Consider the following 15,517-nt stretch of genomic DNA (forward strand, 5'->3'; position numbering starts at 1 on the left):
TGGATGAACTCATTGTCAATGGTTTTGTTTGTTTGTTTGTTGGTTGGTTTTTGTTTTAATTAATGCAGATGGTTGCTCTGTTGTGTCTCCTGCCTTGAGGATTCTCCCCCTTCCTCACTGCTAGGTTCCTCCAGTCATAGTTCCCACAACTTGCTTCATGTAATTCCTGCTCTGTTCTCACCTCCAAGACCATGTTCAGTTTGAGTTTGTGCAGGGAATTTTGCTTTGGAAGGAAGCAAGTTCAGGATGTTCTGATTTGCTTCCTTTTTGTCACCCTCCCCCTCCAAAGTTTGTATGTTTTTCAAGTCAGCCTTCTAGAAGGACATGAAACACCACAGGCAATCATAACCTTGTGTTAATGAAGTCATTTGTCAGTGAATTAAAATTCATAGGTGGAAGTTTTCAGTTAATTAAATATGAAAAATTACAAAAATGCAACAGGCCCTGTTATTTCTATATTAAGTTCATTTATTAGACACTGCATTTTCAGCTTTCAATATTATGCAGGTTTTTTTACATTAAGAGTAACATCTAGAATCAGGATTGAATTCTGATCAGTTATCCATAGACAGCTAAAATCTTGAATTTGGCTGTCTGTAAACCAAAAGGCATGACTGGATTTTCAAGTTACGGTCTCATAGTCCAAAGTAGCTGGAAATGAAATAATTGCTGCTGTAACTATTTAAAGGCATTTCCCTGTGATCTAATTGCTTTTGCTCTAAATGATGGTGCCTGTTTCTGCCCAGCTCACCCACTTAGACTTAGGGGATTCATTTTGTGCTCACTCTAGGCTAAATTAAAATGTTGTTGCACTCTGAAACTGGAAGTTGGAACAAAGAATGTTTCATTTGTTTGAAACTCAAGTAAATGCTATTTGGGCTAATGTCCATCTGGTTTGAAATAGATCTGTGCAGGCACAGCCTGGGACGAGGCTAGACTGCAGCGGCTGCCTCCTGCTGCCCCGAGTGCTCCCTGTAGGTGTGTGCAAAATTCTGCCCTTATGTCGAAGTAGCAGGGAACAGCAAATAGAAAGCATGTGCTTTGAGTTGTACATCAAATCCTAGGCTATGCTTTTTTGCACTCTTAGATGTGTCCTGTTGCTTTGGTTTATTTTCTTCACGGGAAATGAATATGTCATTGCTGAAGTGATACAGAATAGCATCTTCATTAGCACGGGGTGGGAGGGTAACAACAGCAGCAACTGGGTGGCAAACTGGTGCATGCGAGTTTGCGCCTTCTGACTTTTTGTGTGGAGGGATGGTAAGCTAAGGGAAACCTGAAGATTTCTTCTGCCATGATGATCTTGTAAAGCAGCATGGCAGGTTGTCAGTTTGTACTCTGTTTGAATGGGACAGGTTTTTTGACCACTGCATGGTTGCGTGATGCTAAAACTGTGAATTGTGGCTCAGTGCTGCGTCCTGATGAATCAATATGTTTGCAAGTAGCTGCAATCACATAGATAGGATTCCCGAGAAACTCTGCCTTTTGAAGGATAATCGTTTCTGGCTTCGTAATCTCCCTTCCCTTAGTGCAGATGTCTGAAAATAAAGGCCAAGATTGTGTTTAATTCTGGGCGATCCAGCATGAAACACTTCACCTCAGCTGAGTTCTGCAGCTCCATCCAGCCACTGCCGCCCTGGAGTCCTGAGGAGGACGAGTTTCCACCACTTGTTTCCATTTCAGTCCCTCTAATGGCCCTTTGCCAGCTCTGAGGGGCTGCCCCAGCTTTTATTTAATCTTTTATCACTGCTGACCTTTGGAGCACGTCAGCTTTGAGGCTTGGAATTTAGCCTTGAATCATACTTGTTTCTGAACTGCATTTATAAACAAAGAGTAGAATGAAGTTTTCCTTAAATGAAAACTCAGATCAAAGCAGTAATTCCTGAGGAGCAATGGGTTATGTTACTATGGCCTCCCCAAGCCACGGGCTTTGGATCATGAGTAAGAAGGCAAAGCAAAGAGCAGCTAAGTTGCTGACCTCTGTCCCGACGGAGGACAGAGCGGTGGCATTCATGTAGAAGCCTGCCTGCTTTCTTCCCCAGAGCCTGAGCAGCTCTGCTGCAATTCCCAGTTCATACTGAAACTGCGTAGGCCAGAAAATGTCACGAGAGGAAGGATGCATCAGGGCCTGATCTACTTTCAATTACTTTAATGGGAGTTTGACCATTGATTATAAAAGAGGGAAGACTAGAACCAGAAAGAACTTCTATTCAAATGTGTTTAATGGCTGTGTATCTATATGATACCGATTTACTTGTACTATTTTAAGCATCTTTAACAAAGACAGTCACTCATTTTCTAGGGCATTATCTTGGTTTTAGACTCTTCATAATTAGTTTCTATTCATAGAGCAGATCAAGAGAAGTAGCTTGCAGATGTCAAAAAGATACATGTTTTCTCACATACAAGTGTTTCCTTGCTTTAACTTTATGCAAATGGTTTATTATTAATGCTTTTTTGAAGATCTTAGGAGCCTTTAATTTTTTTTCTGTACGATTAATACCAGCCATTCTCCATTTGCTTTCATTTGTAAGTAAACTCTTGCCATACAAAGGAAATATGGGATAAATGTATTTAAATGTATATGTGAAGATTAAAAGAATTGCAGTCCTCATTTTTTTCAGGGACTTACATCATTAAAATTGGTCTCTAAGATGAAAACTGTTTTACAAAATGTTATTACCAGCACTTATTTTCATTTTTCATCATGGAAAAACATTTCCAACTTAAGTTCTCATTGCATACTTTTAAATCTTCTTCTTATAAAAAGGCTCCTTTTACATTTCAAGAGGTTAGGTAATTTACTGCTTTTGCGTCAGGAAAATTCTCGCAGGAAGTTATGCTACCGAAACTTTGGTAATATCACTTGTGGGATTAAAAAAAAAAAAAAAAAAAAAAAGTGATGAGAGTGGAGTTAATATTGCCATAGCCATAAAGTTGTGTGTTTTGAATGCTTGTTTCTGTGAACTGTATTCTGTATGCTAGTATTCTTGAGAAGTTTTTTGTATGAACTCAGTGTCAGTCAAAAGTCCTGTGTAGCTGCAAATAAAATGTAGCTATGCCCTTTTAGTATGATAATATTAATGAAATGGTAAGTGCATAAAACAAAGTATTTATGGGGCTTACGTATTCTAGATATCATGTCAGTATAGAAAAGAAAGACCATGAATAGTGAAAAGCTTTTATTTAAAGTGCTCGTCTTTTTTTTTATTAAAAAAAGGCCTTTCTTGACCTTCAAGTGACCTCACCTACCACACTGCCTTAATGTGGAGTTAAAAGTGGAAATGTCTTTCATTTGTAGTATCCAATAGAATAAATGTTTTTAGTATTGGATTTTGTATTGGAGTAATACCATACTCAAAACTTCACAAAGAATTAATTTCAACCTCTGTATCGTGTCTTCCATTTTGGCTTGGAAAGGGCAGAGGGTTTTGTTTTGTTTTGTTTTTCTTCTAAACACTTGTATTCAGTGTGAAGAGTCAAATCAAAATCTTTAATTATCATCAGGCCAAAGAACTATTAAATATAATCAAAAAATAAAAAATCAGTCACCATATTTTAGTAAAAGCTATACTATCCAAATAAATCATATAATATTGTCAATTTGTACTGTTTTATTAGCTATAAAAACCTGATAAACAGTTTATAATATCATACAGTTGTATAGGTACTTACCATTTAAAAAGCAGCCTCAAGTGGAGTCTGTGAAAATTCCCCCAGCTGTAGTCAGTAACTGATTACAGTGATGATCCTTTGTGATATTATTTTGAAGTGCACAATCTGAAATTAGAGGAGATTTACTAACAGTTATATTTTGTTGAAAGAAGGATTGCTCAGACATGTTAACGACAAAGTCAGTGTCTGTTGCCTTCTACAGATTGCAAGGACAGTGATTTATTTTCAAAACATCTTTCAGCTGGGTAACTAGGTAACTTACACTGTGCTACACGCGGAGTTTTGATTGCATTTCTTGAAGCAAGATTCCAGTGCGCTGAGTGAAGGAAACAGATGGAGTAAGGGAAGGACAGATGGGTACCGAAAAACTACAGCCACCATTTTCAGTACCTGTGCATTAACTGCCAAGAACCAATTGATTTTCATTTATTGAAACACAAAAATCATAGATTATGAAGCCGAAGCATTACAGGACGCAAGAACACTCTCTTCTGAAAAAAAGTGCGTGTTTGTAGTAGTTAATGAAAGTTCCAGATAGGCTCCATTTTAGAGTAAAATTTCTGCCGGTGAAATCCTCTACCTCCTCTCGCAGCCTGGTGCAACTGTTCTATGCTGTGAGGGAGATTTCAGCATTGCTCCGATTTGATGAGGGGAAGAGCGGCTGGCTGCTGTGCCCTGGCGGGCAGGCGGGCAGCTTGCCTGGCAGGCGCGAGGTGGGCTCCGGGGATGCAGCAAGCAGGCCAGGGCTGCTGCACCCAGCAGTTTCGGGCAAGGTGGGCAGCAGCAGCACCTGGGAGCCCCTGAGAAAGGCCGGGAGGCCCAGGAGGTCTCTCTCTTTCCTGCAGCAGCCTCGAATCGCAAGGCTGGAACAGTGGATTAGATAGAAAATCAAAACAGATCTACTATATATATACACCAGCAGTCCTTATCTGCTGCATGGCACAGCTGCTCTGCTCGCATACTTGACCTTGACTTAATTTGATCATCCCCGTGGTTAAATAGGAAATTCAGCTGTGAGCCAAATCATTTCTAGACACCCCTCCTCCTGGTAGCTGCCAGCTTATTGCCGATGCTGTTGAATTTTTATATGAACACCTGTCCATTAGAAATTGGATGGTGCCCATCCAGACAGTTTCCATTTATTTTAGAATGTTTTGCAATTAGTGGACTTTTAAAATTGTAGAATACAAATAAAAATCACCCTTGTATTCAAAACACTTGAGAAATGGAGAAATAGGTCAGAATACAGAACTATTCTCATGATTTTTGAGTTTATATCAGGAAGTTTTCTTGCATGGAGGCATTGCATGAATAGCTAGTGTATTTTGGTGCAATGTAGGCAAAAGTCTGGTAAGTCAGTAACTCACATATCTTAGAATTGGCTTTCTATCAGAAATTTTATGCTAGTTCCCTTTAAATTTCCCTATGAATAGTTTGAATGAAAAGTTCCCGTAGTTCTTAATCTTTCAAAATAATTTTCTAATTTTAAAGAAACCTTAATTTTAGGGGCTAGGCTCACAATTGTTGTAATAAAACAGAAATCTTATGGGGTGTCTTGTCCTCATATGAAAAAAAAAAAGTTTAGACTTTGTCCCTCAGTCTGTTAAATGCAATTTAGAGCTTAGTGTGGCGAGACCTGGATTTTTGACTTTGTCAGATGGTCGTACATTACCTTCCCTATGTGGTACAATGTTATCTCATTTAAGATGAGTATTGCTGTGCTGGTTAGCATGACTGCTAGAAGATGAGTTATAGTCTTGAGCCATAAACAAACCTCTTTCAAAGCTCCTTGTCTTTCCTCCCACCTTTAAACAAATCTCTGTTGGTATAGGACATAGTCTAAGAATGAGGTAAAATAGTTTAGAGGTTGCGTGGTGGGATAAATGGAAAGGAAAATGATTTGGTTTGGTTTCATAATTGGAAGTGATAGTGGAAGAGAAATCATTGCTCACTGTTTCCTTCAATCAGAAAACATTACTGATCTAAAATTGATTTCAGAACTGCTCTATATGCAGATACAAATATTAATGCTCATAGTGCTTGTCGCTTTCTTCAATAAAATTTTTGAGTTGCAGTAACTTGGACACAATTGCCATTTTTTTCCCCCACTGGGACTTCTTACAGAATTTCATATCTCCATAATAGATCATTTTGTTTCCTCCTTCCCTCCTAGTTCACTTAGTCCTTTTCTCATCTGAGTCTGTGTCTGAAATAAAAAAGATGTGAAATAATGTTTCTTTTAAGCAGGTATGAGATAAAGTATCCGGTTTTCTTAAGCCCTCTATCTGAAAGAGACAGTTTAAAATCTTAACCGGGGTCAAAGCAGTGAGGAACTCTTTCCAGCTTCTGTAGTTTAAAAATGGAAAGGAATTATAACTTAATCCTTTTGAAAACATAGAATTATTTTGGGAATGAAACTTGGACTGGAATTCGCTATTTACTATTGCAATTCTTTTGAAAACAAGCTTGCAACGCACAAGCTAGTTGCTCCTAAATCCCTATTAGAGAAGTAATGGCCACTAATAAGACTGTCTTAATAGATAACCCTTCAGCTCATTGAAACCTGGAAGATTATAGTGTCAGGAGCATCTTGATACCAATACAGAAGAGTAGTGTAATTATTTTGATCTGTATAGGCTAGACTTGAAGAAAGATGGACCAAGGAAAGGGAAAAGGCTATGCTGCGGTCAATACTTACCAGTGGTAAGTCTAAGTGATGTGCAACTTGGTTTATATATTTGATTTGTATTCAGCCCAAACTGAGATTGCCCTTTCTCAAGCCACTTGATCACTTTTAATTCCCCAGAGGAATGCTTTTAGAAAAGACAGCAATCTTGGACAAAGCTCTTGATGATCATTAAATTTGGGACTTCTTGCCCTGATATGGGGAGAGAAGGAATGCATATGCACTGCAGAGAAGAAAGCTTTTTGTTAAAAATCTCCTGAGAGTCCTCAGCTATTATGAACTAAAGATTGTTAGCCCAAGTACTAAGGTTAATCGAAGCTGCAGCAAAGACGAAATCTCTCTAAAGTGGTCAAAACTCATCTTGTTTCTATCCACTACAGATGAGGGCATGCTTGTCTAAATGCTTCCTTGAGCTACACTCCCTGTGTTTTTGGCTTCCCTGTTCTGTTCTAGCTTACTAAAGTAATATAAAATGAATGTGAAACAGCTGTGGGACATACATGTCAAAAGAAAGGTCACAGTCTTCTGTACAAGTACAAATAGGAATAAATGCCCAGTGTATTAATTGCTTTTTGAGCATCTGTCAAGAGCTGACTATCCAACAAGATTCCCATGTAGAAAATTACTCTTGCCAAGGGATTGTTTCTTCCTGTTTTTTGTCAGCCAGACAATCAGTTGTAAATGAGCTGAGCTTCATCATCTAAGGTGTAAGCAGAAACAAGTATAGTCTGCCATCTGTATGTGCAATATGTATGGATTAGTCCAATGAATTAATTCAGTTATTAAAAACACCAGCTTCCATTCTGTACATGAAATGAGAAATCTTAAGTTTAAGCTGTAGGTATCCTTATTTTGTATAATGAAAAACCATTTGAAATAGTTATTTCATCCTCAGTTTTCACCTAAAAGTATAAATAAGAGTAGATTATGAAGGCAATCTGTATAATTGGTAAAAGAATATAGCAGGAAGAGTTTGGGGGTCCTGGGAGCTCAGAGTCCCCACCTCAACTTTGTGTGTCTCAAGTCAGGAGCGACTAGTTACACGGCCCACATTGTACATGTTTCAGCCCTCCTGCATACCAGGACCATGCTCACTGGCAGTCAGAAAGCTGTCATACTTTTACTAATAGAAAGTAATTACAGAATATTAGATAGTGTAGTACAAAAAAAAGTTAATTCTCCTTCTTCCCACCACAGAAGAACTGAGCAGTGTGTAAATAATGTTTTCTTTTCACTTTATGTGTGTGTTCTTGCCCCAAAATGCAGCTACTGAATTGTTCTGAATGCCTTTGCTTAACTTCAGAGCTCTAATTAGTGGTTAGTAAGAACCTTCAGCTCTGCTTTGCTAATTCATTGTCAAGTAGTTTATTAAAAAAGAAACATAAAACTCAATTTAACTGGTGGTTGTTAACACCACTTCTGCTAGTATCTTTTAGATTCTCATCTGCTGATTCTCATCTGCTACTTATTCCAAAATCCTTCAAAAAATAAAATAAAAAGGCCCGGGGCAAACACACTTTCTCCTGACACTAATTGTTTTTATTGAAATTGCATCCTCTTTTTAGGGCGAAGAAGGAATTATAAGGGCCTGAGGCAGGTTTTAACATTTTCAAGCCATGACTAAAAACAGTTTAGATCAGTTGGTAAAGGCTGAGTAAATGCAGGGACAACCTAAGGGAGGTGGTAAGGTTCATGTAATGAAAAAGAAACATACAGTAGCAGAAGAAATAAAGCAAGGGATATGATGAAGAAAAGAGCGAATGAAGGTGTGAAGGATCTTAGAGATCAGTGAAACAGTGTCAGTGAGAAATAGAACTGGAAGAAATATGATAGTAAAAAACAAAGGAAGAGGCAGAACACATAGTAGGAAAACAAAGAAGTGAGAGAATAAAAAGGATGAGACTAAGGAAGAAAAAATAAGATCTGGTTTTCAGAAGATACATCTATCTGTTAATCAGGCTAACTTCTTTCATTCGAGGCTCTGGTCCCCTGATCCTCCATACCACAAATATCCTCTGCCCTTGCAGGTTTCTTTCACAAGCAAGCCATTTAGATGCCTTTGGAAGAACCTGTGGCAAAACTGACACAATTAGACATTTTAAATTTCTGTATGAGATGCATATCTATTCAGTAAGAACACGGCCAGTCTATTCCTGCTACATCTGAGCCATGTGGATATTAACTGCTCCTTCCCAACTGCCCTAGGGATTGATGCCTTGTCTCTGGTATGCCCCAAATAGCAAACAAGGTAGAATAGGATGGGGAGTCTGGAGAGATTCTTCAGAATATTTTCCTCAAACAAATGAGTATTAATAATTTCTGGCAATAGAGACAGGAATCAAAGCACAATGTTGTCTCTATATAGTAAGTATAGGACCACCTGTAAATGAGATCAATTTGAAAATACCCAACTCTGAATTTCTGGTAATAATTTCTTCAGTCTGATGACAACCTTTTTACAAGTATAATGGCTTATGTTGTTTTTTCTTGGATACTTTTTGAATTTGTATATATAAAACTTCTTCAGTTACTGGGCATGTACAAATAAGAAGGTGCTAAGCAGAAGAGGTTGTGTAAGGGAACCTGATTTTGTGATAATGAATGATTTGTGGAATGGCTGTCAAGATATATCCTCCTAATTAGTAATAGGAGTAAGGGGTGGGGGGATGTGTAACTCAATAACTCACTGAAACAATGAAGGTCATGTTTAAAGCACTTTCATTTTCCTCAGCCCTCTTTTATTCCCTACCAGACTCACTCAAGAATTTATCACAGCAGAGGACCATGTTTAGTGTATGATTTGTTTAATATCATCTGTCTTTCACAGGCATTTGGGCTGTTCGTTGACTCCATCCAAAAGGAAAGGTGTAGGGACGCGTATGTCCTTGCCTGTGGGAATAGTCAGTCCAATGCTCAAATTTCACCATACATTTAATCAACCAGAGTAATTCAGTAAGATTCAATAACAGTGTTTTCAGGCAAAGAGAAGAAGGTTATGACACGATTGTACTTGCTGTACCTAAGATTGAGGACTGGCGAGTTGTTGATTAAGAACTAGAAACCTTAAAACTTTAATGTTTTAGAATGAAATCTGTTTTGTGGTTCCTATTATTTTCTGTAACTGTTTTTGTAAATCTAGAATTGAATCTGAAACATTAATTGCTCTGATGGTATTGCCATTGGGAAATGTCACATATTCCAGGAGGAATTTTTTTCCTCGAAGGTCTTGAATTTCATCCCTGTTATGCAAATTTATATTCTTACAACACTGAAGGGAGTTTACCTAATTCTAAACTGTAAACCTTTTGAAAAATGCCTCTGATAGAAAATGGCTTCAGATTTCAGGAAAAAGAAATACATCAGCCTAATCTTTCTTTGGAGTATTGTGTGCATCTGTGTGTGCATGAGAGTGCAAGGATTACAAGTTTGACTATAAATGTCCAATTCTTTTGTAGTGACCACTATGCACTGTGATGAAGTGGTTGCTCCTTTACTTAGTAGCAGTGGTAGACTTTTTACCTCTTTGTTAAGGAGCTATTTGTTGCAAAGTTCATGTCACACTTACTAAACGGAAGTTCTAATATGTTTAAATTAAGTAATGACCAAGGTCCAATTGTGCTGTCCACAATCATTTAAATAAGAGTTTCTTAGTGCTGTGGTGAGCAGAACTTCTCCTCACAGCTGAGGGTCTGGGCGCTGGTCTGCTGGTGTTGGTCGAGTACCCTGACTCCATTTCAGCTTGACTTGTAATTATGTTCCTTTGTATCTCACCAGGTTTTTATCTGCTTTATATTGCAGTGACAAAGGCCAAGTATATTTTTAAAAGACGCTTATCATAATATTTTACAGTATCATGAAAACTTTTGGGCTTGTCTAGTCTAAACTTCCATCTTTTTCTAATGTATTCCCATTTTCTTTATATTGCCTACACTTACGGAGTTTAGAGGAGACTTTGCTTCATAAAGCGGCTGCTTTGGTTACAGTCATTTTACATTTATTTTATCATTATTGCATGAGATCTGTATTGAGCATATAATTTCACTCGCTGCTTGCTCTGTATTCAACTAAAACATGAATTCACTGCCATAGCACCTTTCATTAAAAGCAAAAAAAACCACTTAAGCATAAGGAAAAAGACAGGTAAAAATAACTCCTTATCCTTTAGAAAAATGCATTTTATTTTTCCTCCTAGTGGAAATGGTTCCTGTTAGAAATATTCTTGAGTTGTCTTTTTTCCAGCAAGTTCTTATTCTCTCATGCATCCAATCTAAAAAATCATTTTGTTGCTCTGTGAAACTGAACCAAAGACTTTTCAAAATCATTTAGAGTTGTGAACAACATTCATCCTCCTATCAAATATTCATTATTAAACCATTACTATTTCACAATGCTGGAAATAAAAATAAACTCTGCTGGTGTTATGAAAAAGTTCTCAAGTCTTTATTAAAAAAAATCTAGAAAAGTAATTAATATCGTTTTGGGGAGTTTTTGAAGAGTTAGAATTTGCTGCTTATCTTGGTACATCTCAAATATATGGAAAGAAATCACTTGCTATTTCTGCAGTTTCAGTATCAGAAGTGTAATTCAGAAGTTGTTTACATGATTGAGAATATATTAAAGGACGGAACAGTATTTTTATCTATAATGAACTGCGAAGGTACATTAACTTCAAAGCATTGTTGCAGTGAGTTATACCCTATAAAGGGAACTTACACGTACAGTACAGTACATATGTGCCTTGTCCTTGTTCAAGCCTTATTCTCATTTTACAGAAAATCAAAATAAACAGGTAATGGTGCTATAATTTACTTTACAGAAGACTAATTAGGTTGATTCTGTTACTCTGTCTACACAGAACATATTTCCTTTCTACTAAGCTGATAGGTGGAGGCACCACAAATGGCACTTGGTGGTGGGGGAGTCCCAACTAGTACAGTGTGCTTTGATTTGGGGGCCAGGCTGCGAGAAACAGGTGCAGCTGAGCCTTGTTCTAGATGCAGTTCTCCATCGGTTCCTGCAGGTGCCCTTGAATCTTGGAGTCCTTCCCCCACTCACCTCCCTTCTAGAACTCAGATACCAACCAAGTAAATAAAAGGCACAGCGCTGAATTTCTCTTTCTTGCTTGGGATAATTAAATGTGTGCAAAGATGAAACCTTTATGGTATATTCTGGGAGCAGAAATTACCTGATGTTCCTTCTGGGCATCACAAGCACTTCTGCTTGTGTTGTATCTTTCCCACAGTTTGTAGAAAAGTTTTGTCTTTGAGTGGACTTCCGCTCAGGAAATAACTTCTGCTTATATCAGACCTCCTCTTCAGATATGCCTATGCCTAGTTTGACTTCTGCTCTTACTCATTTTATAGTCTTATTCCTGATTTTTACCTAAGGCCTATTTGCTTATCCCTAACTCCTGTTTGAACACCCTGTTGTCAGTTGACACCTTAGGCCTCATTAGCAAAATGCTTAGTATTTCTTCAGAAGAATTCATTGCATACTTGTCGTAATGGGCAGAGGATAAAGGACTTCCCCTTCCCTGGTAGTTCAGTTCATTCTAATTTTCTCTCCACACCAATTCAGATTTCATGTCTCTACTCCTTGAGCTATCTGCATCAATTTAATTTTTATGTAACAAAGCACTATACACATCTGTGCAGTTCTATAAATAAAAAGCAATAAGCTGACATCTTGCACCTGTATCAAATGTATTTCATACCTTTTTTCTGTTACACTTGCTATTAAACTTCTGTCTCCTTATTTCTATTAGCTGTCTGTATTTCCCGTGTCCCTGTTCCCCTTTGCTGGCAATTGACAGTGTGCTCAGTGGCAGATGAGGCACAATTGACCAGCGCTTCACTCCCTCTACCTCTTTGCTGATGGGGTGGCTCAGGCTTTGCAGGCAGCTGCTTTTTCTGCTATGGCATATAAAATAAATTGTCTGTAGCCATGTAAGTTTGCTCTCACACATAAAATACTGCTTATTTCAAGCAGTGTGTCTACATATCTAGAGAGCTGCGGACCTCAGATTAAAATCTGTCTCTGAGGTGAAAAGCAATGCTAAAAAATGGAAAGTGACAGTGGGCCAGTTATGAGATCATTGGCAGCTCGCAGCTTTCAGCGATCCGATCAGGCAGCTTGTTACACACTAGCTACAGCAGCATCTGATCAGTGTTAAGTGTTTGGTTATACTTATGCACATAGACTGCCATATGTTTGTAAAATTCAGCTGGATGTTTGTGTTGAAGTCTTTTCTGAAGGTTCAAACTAAAGCCAGCCACCTGGCCACAGCTGGTCTACCAGGACTGAAGACTAGTCTCTTAGCCTGGTCGATAGCTGCCTGTCCGTCTGGCATATGAAGGAATCCTACTGATAGCTCTAGGACACTCAGTACGCCACTTGCCTTTACTCACACTGCATATTCCTGCAGCTCATCCCTTGGCTTGTGGCTTGCTCATTAGATGTGCTGTGCAGCCCCCAATTCCTGTCCTTGCTCCCTGATCTCCTGCTCGCAGTGCAGTCCCCTCAGGTTTCAATCCCTTGGCTTGGTTGCTGGCAGCACTCGTGTTTCTCAAAGCCTTACATTCCATCCTGTCTTCGGTTCTGACTTGGGATCATTTTGCTAGATCTTGTCATCTATGAAGCAAAGTGGGAAGCTGAGCAGAGACTTCAATAGCAGTTCCGGTGTAAGCCCAGACTTGCTGCTTATCTCAGGCTCCCCTTGCAGAGTGGTCACTGGGTAATAGTCCTGTCAGTCTCCTCTGTCACTCCTTGCTAGTGTTGTCTTGCTCTTGCATTTGTTGTCTGCTCTTGCATTTTTTCGTACTTTTGAGGCTTTGGGCCTTTTATATAATCTTTAAGCCCTCTAAAGCCTAAGAGCGCAGTTCTTATTTACAACCAGAAGAGATTAAGACTTCCTTGTAAACACTTTTGATTGAAGAAGCTGGAATTCTGAGACAATCATCAAATATTGTAAGACTTTTAACAGAATCATACATGTTGGCAACAATGTTACACCAAAGTAATTGCTGGATTTATAAACCCAAGTTAAGAGTTAGGAAGAAGTAAGAAGTGAATGAATACCTTGGGTGTCAGCAGAAATAGTTGATACATTTTGATTTGAATTTTATTCATGTTTGGCAAGATATAGGTAAAGGTAAAGCTGAGTTTCTGGATTTTTAAAAAATGTAAATATGTCAACATTAAAAACAGATAGTATTGTATGAGAGGATGATGAAAAAGTTAAACAAATGCCAAACAGTGAGGAGAAAACAGCATGTCCTTAAGTGATAACAATCAGATCTGTAGGGGAACTGGATCATTTCTTGTGTATTCATCCTTGAGTTCTTTATTATTTGCTTTTCCAGAATATTATCTAAAATCCTATGGAATTTTATCTTACAGTTTATACCACTGACATGTTTTATAGCCATGATCAGTTCAAAGTACCAATACAATGAAGCAAGGCTTGTAATTGAACTACAGTGTTTGCTGATTTTCAGGTTGTAACCCAGCAGACTAGGCACTGGATGACTCAATTAAAATACAGAATTCTGGGTCAGCAGCTCTCCAGAGGGAAATGCCTGAAGTAAAGAACAGCTCTTGTATTCAATTCCAATGCACAGGAGTGTAATCCTAGCAGCAAAGGGAGTCATTTAGATAGGTGAAAATAAAAGGCCTTTGTGTACATAAACTAAGTCAAGATTTTCATATTACCCAGCTGCGCTGTGATTGTAGCACTAGTGTTGCATGTGAAGAAGTTTGCATTTGGCTGTTTAACCCCATGAACTGATCTATTTGTCCATCTTCATTTAATGTTCCCACCTTGTAGCAGTATATACATTTTTCACATTGTTCCATAAATGCTGCAGTAACCTCTAGTCCCATTAAAAACTGGACATCTGTGTGGAAAGCGTTCTTTCAGTAATGAAGTACGGTTTTTCATGCTCATGTGTATTTGTTACTTACCTTTTTACGTTTGTTTTTGAAACTACACCAGGTCTAGCAGCTGGTGCTTTTCAAACTAGCAAGTGATGATATAAGGACCCTTGCCAATGAGTTTTATTTTACACATTATGATTATTTATAATACATTTTACTAAGTTTGAAAATATAACATTCTTCCCTACAAACTGTTCCTTCCCATTTGGCAAACTGTAGCTCTGTCTCACTCTACCGCTATTATTGTTGTTATTTGCATAGCTGATTCCATAGTTTTTGCTCAAATTAATTCCCAGTGATTATGCAAGACAGCAGAATTCGGCCTTCAATTTTTCTGTATGTTTTCAAAAAAATGAGTCTTATGTGATCATATTGTCTGTCTCTTCTTAACATTTAATAACTTATTTTAAAAATATTTAACCATTCTTTTTGGCTGGTAAATTCAGCCAAATTTGAAAGAGCGATAGATTTCCTAGAGATCCCTCACGTGCTTTGTGAAAATCATCAGCCTGAGCAAAGAGACCAGAGTCACCTTCCCCACTGGGGAGAGCGACGAGCCCAGGGCAGTCTCTGCTTGTCCTGTGGGCAGGAGCTGGTGGCAACCCGTAATGCGCGTGCTGAGCAGTGCAGTGGCGCGGGCGGCAGGGGTCTCCTGCGGGTGCAGCGGGACACCTGAGGACGTTGCCTTTCAGCATGTTTCTGTGATATTCCTACAGGATGCAGGTTATGGGGCATCACCCACTGTATCAGCATATTTCTGGGAATGCTGGCCTTTCTTTTTAGTTATCTCTATTACACTGTCTGAATGGCTCGTACGTAGCATTTGTGGTTTAGGATGTAATTATTACTTCACCTAAGAAAATATCTCCTGAAAGTATTTAGGGAACTTAACCTAGAATGCAATTGTAAATGAGAAGAACTTTAGCAGGCTTAAGTATTCATTATTCAGACATACTTACTTTTTCCCACTGAACTCTGTGTGGACAAAACAAAGCGTGCTTAGAGGAACCGAAGAGAGACCATTGCAATTTGGAAAAATAGTATATGTATATTAATTTGAAGGTCAAGAGTAACTTGACTGAAATATTACTTTTAATTGTGAGCCTCTGTCACTGTCTCTGATACCAGTTGAATCTGTGACATTCTTCAATTTAACAAGTGGAGCCAGTGACATAATTGTATCACAGAGCATGACAGCATACAGTATAGTGAGTAGCAGTA

General features: G+C 38.4%; 1 long non-coding RNA gene across 1 annotated transcript in view; it reads right to left on the reverse strand.

The window, feature by feature from the left end:
- Window positions 1-468: 468 nt before the first annotated feature.
- The window catches only part of LOC106499291 (uncharacterized), a 150,956-nt gene continuing 135,907 nt past the window's right edge, over window positions 469-15,517 (reverse strand). The window contains exons 3-4 of the long non-coding RNA XR_010884588.1: window positions 3,676-3,780; window positions 469-1,538 (exon numbers count right to left, since the gene is read on the reverse strand). This is a non-coding gene — a long non-coding RNA (uncharacterized lncRNA). The remainder of the gene's footprint in view (window positions 1,539-3,675; window positions 3,781-15,517) is intronic.

This window comes from Apteryx mantelli, chromosome 6 (genome assembly GCF_036417845.1).
Source record: "Apteryx mantelli isolate bAptMan1 chromosome 6, bAptMan1.hap1, whole genome shotgun sequence".
Classification (NCBI taxonomy): Eukaryota; Metazoa; Chordata; class Aves; order Apterygiformes; family Apterygidae; genus Apteryx; species Apteryx mantelli.